The following is a 19,097-nucleotide window of genomic DNA, read 5'->3' on the forward strand; positions in this document are numbered from 1 at the left end:
AGGCACAATGCTGAATCAAATACAAGATGACTGGCTCTTCTTACTTGCTATGTTTTGAACCTTTCCTGTGAGACCGGTTTTAGATTCCGATGCTTCACTTCAGGTTTACTGTATCCCTTGGACCTTCTTATTGACGACGAAACACAGAAATTGCATCGGGATTAAATACAAAAGGCACAATGCCGACTTAAGTACAAGAAGACTGACTCGTTATACTTTCTATGTTTTAACCATTCCTGTGATACAAGTTATAGATTCCGATACTGCACTTCAGGTTTACTATATCCCTCTGACCTTCTTATTGACGATGAAACAAAGAAATTGCATCGGAATTAAATACAAAAGGCACAATGCTGACTCAAATACAAGATGACTGGCTCTTCTTACTCGCTATGTTTTGAACCTTTCCTGTGAGACCGATCTTAGATTCCGGTGCTTCACTTCAGGTTTACTGTATCCCTTGGACCTTCGTATTGACGACGAAACACAGAAATTGCATCGGAATTAAATACAAATGGCACAACGCCGACTTAAGTACAAGAAGACTGACTCTTCTTGCTGTGTATGTTTTGAACCATTCCTGTGACACTAGTTATAGATTCCGATGCTTCACTTCAGGTTTACTGTATCTCTCTGACCTTCTTATTGACGATGAAACACAGTAATTGCATCGGAATTAAATACAAAGGCACAATGCCGACTCATAAACAAGAAGACTGACTCTAGTCACTGTCTATGTTTTGAACCTTTCCTGTGACACTAGATATAGATTCCGATGCTTCACTTCAGGTTTATTGTATCCCTCTTACCTTCTTATTGACGACGAAACACAGAAATTGCATCGGAATTAAATACAAAAGGCACAATGCCGACTTAAGTACAAGAAGACTGACTCTTCCTACTGTCTATGTTTAAACCATTCCTGTGACACTAGTAATAGATTCCGATGCTTCACTTCAGGTTTACTGTATCCCTCTGACCTTCTTATTGACGATGAAACACAGAAATTGCATCGGAATTATATACAAACGGCACAGTGCCGACTTAAGTACAAGAAGACTGACTCTTCTTACTTACTATGTTGTGAACATTTCCTATGAGACCAGTTTTAGATTACGATGCTTCACTATATGTTTACTATATCCCTTGGACCTTCCTATTGATGATGAAACACAGAAAGTGCATCGGAATTAAATACAAAAGGCACAATGCCTTCTTAAGTATAAGAAAACTGACTCTTCTCACTGACTATGATTTGAACATTTCCTGTGAGACCAGTTTTAGATTCCGATGCTTCACTATATGTTTACTGTATCCCTTGGACCTTCTTATTGACGAAGAAACACAGAAACTGCATCGGAATTAAATACAAAAGGCACAATGCCGACTTAAGTACAAGAAGACTGACTCTTCTTACTGTCTATGTTTTGAACCATTACAGTGACACTAGTTATAGATTCCGATGCTACACTTCAGGTTTGCTGTATCCCTTGGACCTTCTTATTGACGACGAAACACAGAAATTGCATCGGGATTAAGTACAAAAGGCACAATACCGACTTAAGTACAAGAGACTGACTCTTCCTACTGTCTATGTTTTAACCATTCCTGTGATACAAGTTATAGATTCCGATTCTTCACTTCAGGTTTAATATATACCTCTGACCATCTTATTGACGATGAAACACAGAAATTGCATCGGAATTAAATACAAAAGGCACAATGCTGACTCAAACACAAGATGACTGGCTCTTCTTACTTGCTATGTTTCGAACCTCTCCTGTGAGACCGGTTTTAGATTCCGATGCTTCACTTCAGGTTTACTGTATCCCTTGGACCTTCTTTTAGACAATGAAACACAGAAATTGCATCGGAATTAAATACAAAAGGCACAATGCCGACTTAAGTACAAGAACACTGACTCTTCTTGCTGTGTATGCTTTGAACCATTCCTGTGACACTATTCATAGATTCCGATGCTTCACATCAGGTTTACTGTATCCCCCTGACCTTCTTATTGACGATGAAACACAGTAATTGCATCGGAATTAAATACAAAAGGCACAATGCCGACTCATGTACAAGAAGACTGACTCTTCTTACTATCTATGTTCTGAACCTTTCCTGTGACACTATATATAGATTACGTTGCTTCACTTCAGGTTTATTGTATCCCTCTTACCTTCTTATTGACGACGAAACACTGAAATAGCATCGGAATTAAATAGAAAAGGCACAATGCCGACTAAAGCGCAAGAAGACTGACTCTTCCAACTGTCTATGTTTTGAACCATTCCTGTGGCACTAGTTAGAGATTCCGATGCTTCACTTCAGGTTTACTGTATCCCTCTGACACTCTTATTGACTTTGAAACACAGAAATTGCATCGGAATTAAATACAAATGGCACAATGCCGACTTAAGTACAAGATGACTCACTCTTCTTACTGTCTATGATTTGAACCATTCCTGTGACACTAGTTATAGATTCCGAAGCTTCACTTTAGGTTTACTGTATCCTTTGGACCCTCTTATTGACGATGAAACACAGAATTTGCATCGGAAATAAATACAAAAGGCACAATGCCGACTAAAGTACAAGAACACTGACTCTTCCTACTGTCTATGTTTTAACCATTCCTGTGACACTAGTTATAGATTCCGATGCTACACTTCAGGTTCACTGTATCCCTCTGACCTTCTTGTTGACGATGAAACACAGAAATTGCATCGGAATTAAATACAGAAGGCACACTGCCGACTCAAATACAAGTTGACTGGCTCTTCTTACTCTCTATGTTTTGAACCTTTCCTGTGAGACCGGTTTTAGATGCCGACGCTTCACTTCAGGATTACTGTATCCCTTGGACCTCCTTATTGACGACGAAGCACAGAAATTGCATCGGAATTAAATACAAAAGGCACAATGGCGACATAAGTACAAGAAGACTGACTCTTCTTACTGACTATGATTTGAACATTTCCTGTGAGACCAGTTTTAGATTCCGATGCTTCACTATATGTTTACTGTATCCCTTGGACCTTCTTGTTGACGATGAAACACAGAAATTGCAACGGAATTACATACAAAAGGCACAACGCCGACTTAAGTACAAGAAGACTGACTCTTCTTGCTGTGTATGATTTGAACCATTCCTGTGACACTAGTTATAGTTTCCGATGCTTCTCTTCAGGTTTACTGTATTCCTCTGACCTTCTTATTGACGATGAAACACAGTAATTGCATCGGAATTAAATACAAAATGCACAATGCCGACTCATGTACAAGAAGACTGACTCTTCTTACTGTCTGTGTTTTGAACCTTTCCTGTGACACTAGATACAGATTCCGATGCTTCACTTCAGGTTTACTGTATCCCTCTGACATTCTTATTGACGATGAAACACAGAAATTGCATCGGAATTAAATACAAACGGCACAGAGCCGACTTAGGTACAAGAAGACTGACTATTCTTACTGACTATTATGTGAACATTTCCTATGAGACCAGTTTTAGATTCCGATGCTTCACTATATGTTTACTATATCCCTTGGACCTTCTTATTGATGATGAAACACAGAAAGTGCATCGGAATTAAATACAAAAGTCACAATGCCGACTTAAGTATAGGAAGACTGCCTCTTCTTACTGACTATGATTTGAACATTTCCTGTGAGACCAGTTTTAGATTCCGATGCTTCACTATATGTTTACCATATCCCTTGGACCTTCTTATTGACGAAGAAACACAGAAACTGCATCGGAATTAAATACAAAAGGCACAATGCCGACTTAAGTACAAGAGACTGACTCTTCCTACTGTCTATGTTTTAACCATTCCTGTGATACAAGTTATAGATTCGATGCTTCACTTCAGGTTTAATATATCCCTTTGACCTTCTTATTGACGATGAAACACAGAAATTGCATCGAAATTAAATACAAAAGGCACAATGCTGACTCAAATACAAGATGACTGGCTCTTCTTACTTGCTATGTTTTGAACCTTTCCTGTGAGACCGGTTTTAGATTCCGATGCTTCACTTCAGGTTTACTGTATCCCTTGGACCTTCTTTTTGACAATGAAACACAGAAATTGCAACGGAATTAAATACAAAAGGCACAATGCCGACTTGAGTACAAGAAGACTGACTCTTCTTGCTGTGTATGTTTTGAACCATTCCTGTGACACTATTTATAGATTCCGATGCTTCACATCAGGTTTACTGTATCCCTCTGACCTTCTTATTGACGATGAAACACAGTAATTGCATCGGAATTAAATACAAAAGGCACAATGCCGACTCATGTACAAGAAGACTGACTCTTCTTACTGTCTATGTTTTGAACCTTTACTGTGACACTATATATAGATTCCGTTGCTTCACTTCAGGTTTATTGTATGCCTCTTACCTTCTTATTGACGACGAAACACTGAAATAGCATCGGAATTAAATAGAAAAGGCACAATCCCGACTAAAGTGCAAGAAGACTGACTCTTCCAACTGTCTATGTTTTGAACCATTCCTGTGGCACTAGTTAGAGATTCCGATGCTTCACTTCAGGTTTACTGTATCCCTCTGACACTCTTATTGACGTTGAAACACAGAAATTGCAGCGGAATTAAATACAAATGGCACAATGCCGACTTAAGTACAAGATGACTCACTCTTCTTACTGTCTATGATTTGAACCATTCCTGTGACACTAGTCATAGATTCCGAAGCTTCACTTCAGGTTTACTGTATCCTTTGGACCTTCTTATTGACGATGAAACACAGAATTTGCATCGGAATTAAATACAAAAGGTACAATGCCGACTAAAGTAAAAGAAGACTGACTCTTATTACTGTCTATGTTTTAACCATTCCTGTGACACTAGTTATAGATTCCGATGCTTCACTTCAGGTTTACTGTATCCCTCTGACGTTCTTGTTGACGATGAAACACAGAAATTGCATCGCAATTAAATACAGAAGGCACAATGCCTACTCAAATACAAGTTGACTGGCTCTTCTTACACTCTATGTTTTGAACCTTTCCTGTGAGACCGGTTTTAGATTCCGACGCTTCACTTCAGGATTACTGTATCCCTTGGACCTCCTTATTGACGACGAAGCACAGAAATTGCATCGGAATTAAATAGAAAAGGCACAATGCCGACATAAGTACAAGAAGACTGACTCTTCCGTGTCTATGTTTAGAACCATTCCTGTGACACTTGAGATAGATTCAGATGCTTCACTTCAGGTTTACTGTATCCCTTGGACCATCTTATTGACGACGAAACACAGAAATTGCATCGGAATTAAATAGAAGAGGCACAATGCTGACTTAAGTACAAGAAGACTGACTCGTCCGTGTCTATGCCTTGAACCATTCCTGTGACACTACTTACAGATTCCGATGCTTCACTTCAGGTTTACTGTATCCCTCTGCCACTCTTATTGACGATGAAACACAGAAATTGCATCGGAATTAAATACAAAAGGCACAATGCCGACTTAAGTAAAAGAAGCTTCACTCTTCATACTGTCTATGTATTAAACCATTCCTGTGACACTAGTTATAGATTCCGAAGCTTCACTTCAGGTTTACTGTATCCCTCAGACACCCTTATTGACGATGAAACGCAGAAATTGCATCGGAATTAAATACAAATGGCACAGTGCCGACTCAAATACAAGATGACTGGCTCTTCACACTCTCTATGTTTTGAACCTTTCCTGTGAGACCGGTATTAGATTCCGATGCTTCACTTCAGGATTACTGTATCCCTTGGACCTCCTTATTGACGATGAAACACAGAAATTGCGTCGGAATTAAATACAAATGGCACAGTGCCGACTCAAATACAAGATGACTGGCTCTTCACATTCTCTATGTTTTGAACCTTTCCTGTGAGACCAGTTTTAGATTCCGATGCTTCACTGTATGGTTTCTGTATTCCTCTGACCTTCTTATTGACGATGAAACACAGTAATTGCATCGGGATTAAATACTAAATGCACAATGCCGACTCATGTACTAGAAGACTGACTCTTCTTACTGTCTATGTTTTAAACCTTTCCTGTGACACTAGTTATAGATTCCGATGCTTCCCTTCAGGTTTACTGTATCCCTCTGACACTCTTATTTACGATGAAACACAGAAATTGCATCGTAATTAAATAGAAAAGGCACAATGCTGACTTAAGTACAGGAAGACTGACTCTACCTACTGTCTATGTTTTGAACCATTCCTGTGACTCTAGTTATAGATTCCGATGCTACACTTCAGGTTTACTGTAGCCCTTGGACCTTCTTATTGACGATGAAACATAGAAATTGAATCGGTATTAAATACAAAAGGCACAATGCCGACTTAAGTACAAGAAGACTGACATTTCTTACTGTCTATGTTTTGAACCTTTTCTCTGACACTAGTTACAGATTCCGATGCTTCACTTCAAGTTTACTGTATCCCTTGGACCTTCTTATTGACGACGAAACACAGAAATTGCATCGGAATTATATGGAAAAGGCACAATGCCGACTTAAGTACAAGAAGACTGACTCTTCCGTGTCTATGTTGAGAACCATTACTGTGACACTTGATATAGATTCCGATGCTTCACTTGAGGTTTACTGTATCCCTTGGACCTTCTTAGTGACGACGAAACACAGATATTGAATCGGGATTTAATACAAAAGGCACAATGCCGACTTAAGTACAAGAAGACTCATTCTTCTCACTGTCTATGATTTAAACCATTCCTGTGACACTAGTTATAGATTCCGAAGCTTCACTTCAGGTTTACTGTATCCCTCTGACCTTCTTATTGACGATGAAACACAGAAATTGCATCGGATTTAAATACAAGAGGCACAATGCCGACTTAAGTACAAGACGACTGACTCGTCCGTGTCTATGTTTTGAACCATTCCTGTGACACTAGTTATAGATGCCGATGCTTCACTTCAGGTTTACTGTATCCCTCTGACACACTTATTGACGATGAAACTCAGAAATTGCATCGGAATTAAATACAAAAGGCACAATGCCGTCTCAAGTACAAGAAGACTGACTCTTCCAAATGTCTATGTTTTGACCCATTCCTGTGACACTAGTTATAGATTCCGATGCTTCACTTCAGGTTTACTGTATCCCTCTGACACTCTTATTGACGATGAAACACAGAAATTGCATCGGAATTAAATACAAAAGGCACAATGCCGACTTAAGTACAAAAAGACTGACTCTTCCTACTGTCTATGTTTTGAACCATTCCTGTGACACTAGTTATAAATTCCGATGCTTCGCTTCCGGTTTACTGTATCCCTCTGACACTCTTAATGACGTCGAAACACAGAAATTGCATCGGAATTAAATACAAAAGGCACAATGCCGACTTAAGTACAAGAAGACTGACTCTTCCAAATGTCTATGTTTTGAACCATTCCTGTGACACTAGTTATAGATTCCAAAGCTTCACATCAGGTTTACTGTATCCTTTGGACCTTCTTATTAACGATGAAACACAGAATATGCATCGGAATTAAATACAAAAGGTACAATGCCGACTTAAGTACAAGAAGACTGACTCTTCGTACTGTCTATGTTTTGAGCAATTCCATTGACACTAGTTATAGATTCCGATGCTTCACGTCAGGTTTACTGTAGCCCTTGGACCTTCTTATCGACGATGAAACACAGAAATAGTATCGGAATTAAATACAAAAGGCACGATCCCGACTTAAGTACAAGTAGACTGAGTCTTCTTACTGTCTATGTTTTGAAACCATTCCTGTGACACTAGTTATAGATTCCGATGCCTCACTTCAGGTTTACTGTATCCCTTGGACCTTCTTTTTGACGACGAAACACAGAAATTGAATCGGGATTAAATACAAAAGGCACAATGCTGACTTAAGTACAAGAAGATTGACTCATCCTACTGTCTATGTATTAACCATTCCTGTGACACTATTTATAGATTCCGATGCTTCACTTCAGGTTTACTGTATCCCTCTGACCTTCTTATTGACGATGAAACACAGAAATTGCATCGGAATTAAATACAAAAGGTACAATGCCGACTCAAATACAAGATGACTGGCTCTTCTTACCCTCTATGATTTGAACCTTTCCTGTGAGACCGGTTTTAGATTCCGATGCTTCACTATATGTTTACGGTATCCCTTGGACCTTCTTGTTGACGATGAAACACAGAAATTGCATCGGAGTTAAATAGAGAAGGCACAATGCCGACTTAAGTACAAGAAGACGGACTCATCCTACTGTCTATGTATTAACCATTCCTGTGACACTAGTTATAGATTCCGATGCTTCACTTCAGGTTTACTGTATCCCTCTGACCTTCTTATTGACGATGAAACACAGAAATTGCATCGGAATTAAATACAACAGGTACAATGCCGACTATAATACAAGATGACTGGCTCTTCTTACTCTCTATGTTTTGAACCTTTCCTGTGAGACCGGTTTTAGATTCCGATGCTTCACTTCTGGATTAGTGTATCCCTTGGAATTCCTTATTGACGACGAAACACAGAAATTGCATCGGAATTAAATACAAAATGCACAAAGCCGACTTAAGTACAAGAAGACTGACTCTTCTTGCTGTGTATGTTTTGAACCATTCCTGTGACACTAGTTATAGATTCCGATGCTTCACTTCAGGTTTACTGTATCCCTCTGACCTTCTTATTGACGATGAAACGCAGTAATTGCATCGGAATTAAATACAAAATGCACAATGCCGACTCATGTACAAGAAGACTGACTCTTCTTACTGTCTATGTTTTGAACCTTTCCTGTGACACTAGATATAGATTCCGATGCTTCACATCAGGTTTACTGTATCCCTGGATATTCTTAATGACGACGAAACGCAGTAATTGCATCGGAACTAAATAGAAATGGCACAATGCCGACTTAAGTACGAGAAGACTGACTCTTCCTACTGTCTATCATTGAACCATTCCTGTGACACTAGTTATAGATTCCGATTTGGTCACTTCAGGTTTCCTGTAACCATCTGACATTCTTATTGACGATCAAACACAGAAATTTCATCGGAATTAAATACAAACGGCACAGTGCCGATTAAAGTACAAGAAGACTGACTCTTCTTACTGACTAAGTTTTAACCATTCCAGTGACTCTAGTTATAGATTCCGATGCTTCACTTCAGGTTTACTGTATCCCTCTGACCTTCTTATTGACGATGAAACACAGAAATTGTATCGTAATTAAATACAAAAGGCACAATGCCGACATAAGTACAAGAAGATTGACTCTTCTTACTGACTATGATTTGAACATTTCCTGTGAGACCAGTTTTAGATTCCGATGCTTCACTATATGTTTACTGTATCCCTTGGACCTTCTTATTGATGATGAAACACAGAAATTGAATCGGGATTAAATACAAAATGCACAATGCCGACTTAAGAACAAGAAGACTGACTCTTCCTACTGTCTATGTTTTAACCATTCCAGTGACACTAGTTATAGATTCTGATGCTTCACTTCACGTTTACTGTATCCCTCTGTCCTTCTTATTGACGATGAAACCCAGAAATTGCATCGGAATTAAATACAAAAGGCATAATGCCTACATAAGTACAAGAAGATTGACTCTTCTTACTGACTATGATTTGAACATTTCCTGTGAGACCAGTTTTAGATTCTGATGCTTCACTATATGTTTACAGTATCCCTTGGACCTTCTTTTTGACGATGAAACACAGAAATTGCATCGGAATTAAATACAAAAGGCACAATGCCGACTTAAGTACAAGAAGACTGACTCATCTTGCTGTGTATGTTTTGAACCATTCCTGTGACACTAGTTATAGATTCCGATGCTTCACTTCGGGTTTACTGTATCCCTCTGACCTTCTTGTTGACGATGAAACACAGTAATTGCATCGGAATTAAATACAAAAGGCACAATGCCGAATCATGTACAAGAAGTCTGACTCTTCTTACTGTCTATGATTTGAACCTTTCCTGTTACACTAGATATTGATTCCGATGCTTCACTTTAGGTTTAGTGTATCCCTTGGACCTCCTTATTGACGACGAAACACAGATATTGCATCGGAATTAAATAGAAAGGCACAATGCCGACATAAGTACAAGAAGACTGACTCTTCTTACTGACTATGATTTGAACATTTCCTGTGAGACCAGTTTTAGATTCCGATGCGTCACTATATGTTTACTGTATCCCTTGGACCTTCTTGTTGACGATGAAACACAGAAATTGCATCGGAATTACATACAAAAGGCACAATGCCGACTTAAGTACAAGAAGACTGACTCTTCTTGCTGTGTATGTTTTGAACCATTCCTGTGACACTAGTTATAGATTCCGTTGCTACACTCCAGGTTTACTGTATTCCTCTGACTTTCTTTTTTAAGATGAAACACAGTAATTGCATCGGAATTAAATACAAAATGCACAATGCCGACTCATGTACAAGAAGACTGACTCTTCTTACTGTCTATGTTTTGAACCATTCCTGTGACACTAGTTATAGATTCCGTTGCTACACTCCAGGTTTACTGTATTCCTATGACTTTCTTATTGACGATGAAACACAGTAATTGCATCGGAATTAAATAGAAATGGCACAATGCCGACTTAAGTACAAGAAGACTGACTCTTCCTACTGTCTATGTTTTGAACCATTCCTGTGACACTAGTTATAGATTCCGATGCTTCACTTCAGGTTTACTGTAACCATCTGACATTCTTATTGACGATCAAACACAGAAATTTCATCGGAATTAAATACAAACGGCACAGTGCCGACTTACGTACAAGAAGACTGACTCTTCTTACTGACTATGTTTTAACCATTCCAGTAACACTAGTTATAGATTCCGATGCTTCACTTCAGGTTTACTGTATTCCTCTGAACTTCTTATTGACAATGAAACACAGAAATTGCATCGGAATTAAATACAAAAGGCACAATGCCGACATAAGTACAAGATGATTGACTCTTCTTACTGACTATGATGTGAACATTTCCTGTGAGACCAGTTTTAGATTCCGATGCTCCACTATATGTTTACTGTATCCCATGGACCATCTTATTGATGATGAAACACAGAAAGTGCATCGGAATTAAATACAAAAGGCACAATGCCGACTTAAGTATAAGAAGACTGACTCTTCTTACTGACTATGATTTGAACACTTCCTGTGAGACCAGTTTTAGATTCCGATGTTTCACTATATGTTTATTGTATCCCTTGGACCTTCTTATCGACGATGAAACACAGAAATAGCATCGCAATTAAATACAAAAAGCAAAATGCCGACTTAAGTACAAGAAGACTGACTCTTCTTACTGTCTATGTTTTGAACCACTCCTGTGACACTAGTTATAGATTCCGATGCTTCACTTCAGGTTTACTGTATCCCTTGAACCTTCTTATTGACGACGAAACATAGCAATTGAATCGGGATTAAATACAAAATGCACAATGCCGACTTAAGTACAAGAAGACTGACTCTTCCTACTGTCTATGTTTTAACCATTCCAGTGACACTAGTTATAGATTCCGATGCTTCACTTCAGGTTTACTGTATCCCTCTGACCTTCTTATTGACGATGAAACCCAGAATTTGCATCGGAATTAAATACAAAAGGCACAATGCCGACATAAGAACAAGAAGATTGACTCTTCTTACTGACTATGAGTTGAACATTTCCTGTGAGACCAGTTTTAGATTCCGATGCTTCACTATATGTTTACAGTATCCCTTGGACCTTATTTTTGACAAAGAAACACAGAAATTGCATCGGAATTAAATACAAAAGGCACAATGCCGACTTAAGTCAAGAACACTGACTCTTCTTGCTGTGTATGTTTTGAACCATTCCTGTGACACTAGTTATAGATTCCGATACTTCACTTTGGGTGTACTGTATCCCTCTGACCTTCTTGTTGACGATGAAACACAGTAATTGCATCGGAATTAAATACAAAAGGCACAATGCCGACTCATGTACAAGAAGTCTGACTCTTCTTACTGTCTATGCTTTGAACCTTTCCTGTGATACTAGATATTGATTCCGATGCTTCACTTTAGGTTTAGTGTATCCCTTGGACCTCCTTATTGACGACGAAACACAGAAATTGCATCGGAATTAAATAGAAAGGCACAATACCGACATAAGTACAAGAAGACTAGCTCTTCTTACTGACTATGATTTTAACAGTTCCTGTGAGACCAGTTTTAGATTCCGATGCGTCACTATATGTTAACTGTATCCCTTGGACCTACTTGTTGACGATGAAACACAGAAATTGCATCTGAATTACATACAAAAGGCACAATGCTGACTTAAGTACAAGAAGACTGACTCTTCTTGCTGTGTATGTTTTGGACCATTCCTGTGACAGTAGTTATAGATTCCGTTGCTACACTTCAGGTTTACTGTATTCCTCTGACCTTCTTATTGACGATGAAACACAGTAATTGAATCGGAATTAAATACAAAATGCACAATGCCGACTCATGTACAAGAAGACTGATTCTTCTTACTGTCTATGTTTAGAACCTTTCCTGTGACACTAGATATAAATTCCGATGCTTCACTTCAGTTTTACTGTATAACACGGACCTTCTTATTGACGACGAAACACAGTAATTGCATCGGAATTAAATAGAAATGGCACAATGCCGACTTAAGTACAAGAAGACTGACTCTTCCTACTGTCTATGTTTTGAACCATTCCTGTGACACTAGTTATAGATTCCGATGCTTCACTTCAGGTTTACTGTATCCCTCTGACCTTCTTATTGACAATGAAACACAGAAATTGCATCGGAATTAAATACCAAAGGCACAATGCCGACATAAGTACAAGAAGATTGACTCTTCTTACTGACTATGATTTGAACATTTCCTGTGAGACCAGTTTTAGATTCCGATGCTTTACTATATGTTTACTGTATACCATGGACCATCTTATTGACGATGAAACACAGAAAGTGCATCGGAATCAAATACAAAAGGCACAATGCCGACTTAAGTATAAGAAGACTGACTCTTCTTACTGACTATGATTTTAACACTTCCTGTGAGACCAGTTTTAGATTCCGATGCTTCACTATATGTTTACAGTGTCCCTTGGACCTTCTTTTTGACGATGAAACACAGAAATTGCATCGGAATTAAATACAAAAGGCACAATGCCGACTTAAGTACAAGAAGACTGACTCTTCTTGCTGTGTATGTTTTGATCCATTCCTGTGACATCAGTTATAGATTCCGATGCTTCACTTCAGGTTTACTGTATCCCTCTGACCTTCTTATTGACGATGAAACACAGTAATTGCATCGGAATTAAATTCAAAGGGCACAAAGCCGACTCATGTACAAGAAGACTGACTCTTCTTACTGACTATGATTTGAACATTTCCTTTGAGACCAGTTTTAGATTCCGATGCTTCACTATATGTTTACTGTATCCCTTGGACCTTCTTGTTGACGATGAAACACAGAAATTGCATCGGAATTACATACAAAAGGCACAATGCCGACTTAAGTACAAGAAGACTGCCTCTTCCTACTGTCTATGTTTTGAACCATTGCTGTGACACTAGTTATAGATTCCGATGCTTCACTTCAGGTTTACTGTATCCCTCTGACACTCCTATTGACGATGAAACACAGAAATTGCATCGTAATTAAATACAAAAGGCACAATGCCGACTTAAGTACAAGAAGACTGACTCTTCTTACTTTCTATGTCTTGAACCATTCCTGTGACACTAGTTATAGATTCCGAAGCTTCACTTCAGGTTTACTGTTTCCCTTGGACCTTCTTATTGACGATGAAACACAGAATTTGCATCGGAATTAAATACAAAAAGTACAATGCCGACTTAAATACAAGAAGACTGACTCTCCTTACTGTCTATGTTTTGAACAATTCAATTGACACTAGTTATAGATTCCGATGCTTCACTTCAGGTTTACTGTATCCCTCTGACCTTCTTATTGACGATGAAACACAGAAATTGCATCGGAATTAAATACTTAAGGTACAATGCCGACTCAAATACTTGATGACTGGCTCTTCTTACTCTCTATGTTTTGAACCTTTCCTGTGAGACCGGTTTTAGATTCCGATGTTTCACTTCAGGATTACTGCATCGCTTGGTCCTCCATATTGACGACGAAACACAGAAATTGCATCGGAATTAAATACAAAAGGCACACTGTCGACTTAAGTACAACAAGACTGATTCTTCTTGCTGTGTATGTTTTGAACCATTCCTGTGACACTAGTTATAGATTCCGATGCTTCACTTCTGGTTTACTGTATCCCTCTGACCTTCTTAATGACGACGAAACACAGAAATTGAATCGGAATTAAATACAAAATGCTCAATGCCGACTCATGTACAAGAGGACTGATTCTTCTTACTGTCTATGTTTAGAACCTTTCCTGTGACACTAGATATAGATTCCGATGCTTCACTTCAGTTTTACTGTATAACACGGACCTTCTTATTGACGACGAAACACAGTAATTGCATCGGAATTAAATAGAAATGGCACAATGCCGACTTAAGTACAAGAAGACTGACTCTTCCTACTGTCTATGTTTTGAACCATTCCTGTGACACTAGTTATAGATTCCGATGCTTCACTTCAGGTTTACTGTATCCCTCTGACCTTCTTATTGACAATGAAACACAGAAATTGCATCGGAATTAAATACCAAAGGCACAATGCCGACATAAGTACAAGACGATTGACTCTTCTTACTGACTATGATTTGAACATTTCCTGTGAGACCAGTTTTAGATTCCGATGCTTTACTATACGTTTACTGTATACCATGGACCATCTTATTGACGATGAAACACAGAAAGTGCATCGGAATCAAATACAAAAGGCACAATGCCGACTTAAGTATAAGAAGACTGACTCTTCTTACTGACAATGATTTTAACACTTCCTGTGAGACCAGTTTTAGATTCCGATGCTTCACTATATGTTTACAGTGTCCCTTGGACCTTCTTTTTGACGATGAAACACAGAAATTGCATCGGAATTAAATACAAAAGGCACAATGCCGACTTAAGTACAAGAAGACTGACTCTTCTTGCTGTGTATGTTTTGATCCATTCCTGTGACATCAGTTATAGATTCCGATGCTTCACTTCAGGTTTACTGTATCCCTCTGACCTTCTTATTGGCGATGAAACACAGTAATTGCATCGGAATTAAATACAAAGGGCACAAAGCCGACTCATGTACAAGAAGACTGACTCTTCTTACTGACTATGATTTGAACATTTCCTTTGAGACCAGTTTTAGATTCCGATGCTTCACTATTTGTTTACTGTATCCCTTGGACCTTCTTGTTAACGATGAAACACAGAAATTGCATCGGAATTACATACAAAAGGCACAATGCCGACTTAAGTACAAGAAGACTGCCTCTTCCTACTGTCTGTGTTTTGAACCATTGCTGTGACACTAGTTATAGATTCCGATGCTTCACTTCAGGTTTACTGTATCCCTCTGACACTCCTATTGACGATGAAACACAGAAATTGCATCGTAATTAAATACAAAAGGCACAATGCCGACTTAAGTACAAGAAGACTGACTCTTCTTACTTTCTATGTCTTGAACCATTCCTGTGACACTAGTTATAGATTCCGAAGCTTCACTTCAGGTTTACTGTTTCCCTTGGACCTTCTTATTGACGATGAAACACAGAATTTGCATCGGAATTAAATACAAAAAGTACAATGCCGACTTAAATACAAGAAGACTGACTCTTCTTACTGTCTATGTTTTGAACAATTCAATTGACACTAGTTATAGATTCCGATGCTTCACTTCAGGTTTACTGTATCCCTCTGACCTTCTTATTGACGATGAAACACAGAAATTGCATCGGAATTAAATACTTAAGGTACAATGCCGACTCAAATACTTGATGACTGACTCTTCTTACTCTCTATGTTTTGAACCTTTCCTGTGAGACCGGTTTTAGATTCCGATGTTTCACTTCAGGATTACTGCATCGCTTGGTCCTCCATATTGACGACGAAACACAGAAATTGCATCGGAATTAAATACAAAAGGCACAATGTCGACTTAAGTACAACAAGACTGATTCTTCTTGCTGTGTATGTTTTGAACCATTCCTGTGACACTAGTTAGAGATTCCGATGCTTCACTTCTGGTTTACTGTATCCCTCAGACCTTCTTAATGACGACGAAACACAGAAATTGCATCGGAATTAAATAGAAAATGCATAATGCCGACTTAAGTACAGGAAGACTGACTCTTCCTACTGTCTATGTTTTGAACCATTCCTGTGACTCTAGTTATAGATTCCGATGCTTCACTTCAGGTCTACTGTATCCCTCTGACCTTCTTATTGACGATGAAACACAGAAATTGCATCGGAATTAAATACAAAAGCACAATGCTGACTCGAATACAAGATAACCGGCTCTTCTTACTCTCTATGTTTTGAACCTTTCCTGTAAGACCGGTATTAGATTCCGATGCTTCGCTTTAGGTTTACTGTATCCCTTGGACCTTCTTATTGACGACGAAACACAGAAATTGCATCGGAATTTAATAGAAAAGGCACAATGCCGACGTAAGTACGAGAAGACTGACTCTTCTTACTGACTATGATTTGAACATTTTCTGTGAGCCAGTTTCTGATTCCGATGCTTCACTATATGTTTACTCTACCCCTTGGACCTTCTTGTTGACGATGAAACACAGAAATTGCATCGGAATTAATTACAAAAGGCACAATGCCGGCTTAAGTACAAGAAGACTGTCTCTTCTAGCTGTGTATATTTTGTACCATTCCTGTGACACTAGTTATAGATTCCGATGCTTCACTTCAGGTTTACTGTATCCCTCTGACCTTCTTATTGACGATAAAACACAGTAATTGCATCGGAACTAAATACAAAATGCCCAATGCCGACTCATGTACAAGAAGACTGCCTCTTCTTACTGTCTGTGTTTTGAACCTTTCGTGTGACACTAGATATAGATTCCGATGCTTCACTTCAGGTTTACTGTATCCCTTGGACATTCTTATTAATGATCAAACACAGAAATTTCATCGGAGTTAAATACAAACGGCACAGTGCCGACTAAAGTACAAGAAGACTGACTCTTCTTACTGACTATGTTTTAACCATTCCAGTGACACTAGTTATAGATTCCGATGCTTCACTTCAGGTTTACTGTATCCCTCTGACCTCCTTATTGGCGATGAAACACAGAAATTGCATCGTAATTAAATACAAAAGGCACAATGCCGACATAAGTACAAGAAGATTGACTCTTCTTACTGACTATGATTTGAACATTTCCTGTGAGACCAGTTTTAGATTCCGATGCTTCACTATATGTTTACTGTATCCCTTGGACCTTCTTATTGATGATGAAACACAGAAATTGAATCGGGATTAAATACAAAATGCACAATGCCGACTTTAGTACAAGAAGACTGACTCTTCCTACTGTCTATGTTTTAACCATTCCAGTGACACTAGTTATAGATTCTGATGCTTCACTTCAGGTTTACTGTATCCCTCTGACCCTCTTATTGACGATGAAACCCAGAAATTGCATCGGAATTAAATACAAAAGGCACTATGCCGACTCATGTACAAGAAGTCCGACTCTTCTTACTGTCTATGCTTTGAACCTTTCCTGTGACACTAGATAATGATTCCGATGCTTCACTTTAGGTTTAGTGTATCCCTTGGAACTCCTTATTAACGACGAAACACAGAAATTGCATCGGAATTAAATAGAAAAGGCACAATGCCGACATAAGTACAAGAAGACTGACTCTTCCTTTTGACTATGATTTGAACATTTCCTGTGAGACCAGTTTTAGATTCCGATGCTTCACTATAAGTTTACTGTATCCCTTGGACCTTCTTGTTGACGATGAAACACAGAAATTGCATCGGAATTACATACAAAAGGCACAATGCCGACTTAAGTACAAGAAGACTGACTCTTCCTACTGTCTATGTTTTGAACCATTGCTGTGACACTAGTTATAGATTCCGAAGCTTCACTTCGGTTTACTGTTTCCCTTGGACCTTCTTATTGACGATGAAACACAGAATTTGCATCGGAATTAAATACAAAAAGTACAATGCCGACTTAAGTACAAGAAGACTGACTCTTCTTACTGTCTATGTTTTGAGCAATTCCATTGACACTAGTTATAGATTCCGATGCTTCACTTCAGGTTTACTGTATCCCTTGGACCATCGTATTGACGATGAAACACAGAATTTGCATCGGAAATTAAAACAAAAGGCACAATGCCGACTTAAGTACAAGAAGACTGACTCTTCTTACTGTCTATGTTTTGAACCATTCCTGTGACACTAGTTATAGATTCCGATGCTTTACTTCAGGTTTACTGTATCCCTTGGACCTTCTTATAGACGACGAAACACAGAAATTGAATCGGGATTAGATACATAACTCACAATGCCGACTTAAGTACAAGAACACTGACTCTTCGTACTGTCTAAGTATTAACCATTCCTGTGACACTACTTATAGATTCCGATGCTTCACTTCAGGTTTACTGTATCCCTCTGACCTTCTTATTGACGATGAAACACAGAAATTGCATCGGAATTAAATACTTAAGGTATAATGCCGACTCAAATACTAGATGACTGGCTCTTCGTACTCTCTATGTTTTAAACCTTTCCTGTGAGACCGGTTTTAGATTCCGATGTTTCACTTCAGGATTACTGTATCGCTTGATCCTCCATATTGACGACGAAACACAGAAATTGCATCGGAAGTAAATAGAAAACTCACAATGCCGACATAAGTACAAGGTGACTGACTCTTCTAGCTGTGTATGTTTTGAACCATTCCTGTGACACTAGTTATAGATTCCGATGCTTCACTTCAGGTTTACTGTATCCCTCTGACCTTCTTATAGACGATGAAACACTGTAATTGCATCGGAATTAAATACAAAATGCACAATGTGGACTCATGTACAAGAAGACTGACTTG

This window comes from Schistocerca americana, chromosome 1, assembly GCF_021461395.2.
Source record: "Schistocerca americana isolate TAMUIC-IGC-003095 chromosome 1, iqSchAmer2.1, whole genome shotgun sequence".
Lineage (NCBI taxonomy): Eukaryota > Metazoa > Arthropoda > Insecta > Orthoptera > Acrididae > Schistocerca > Schistocerca americana.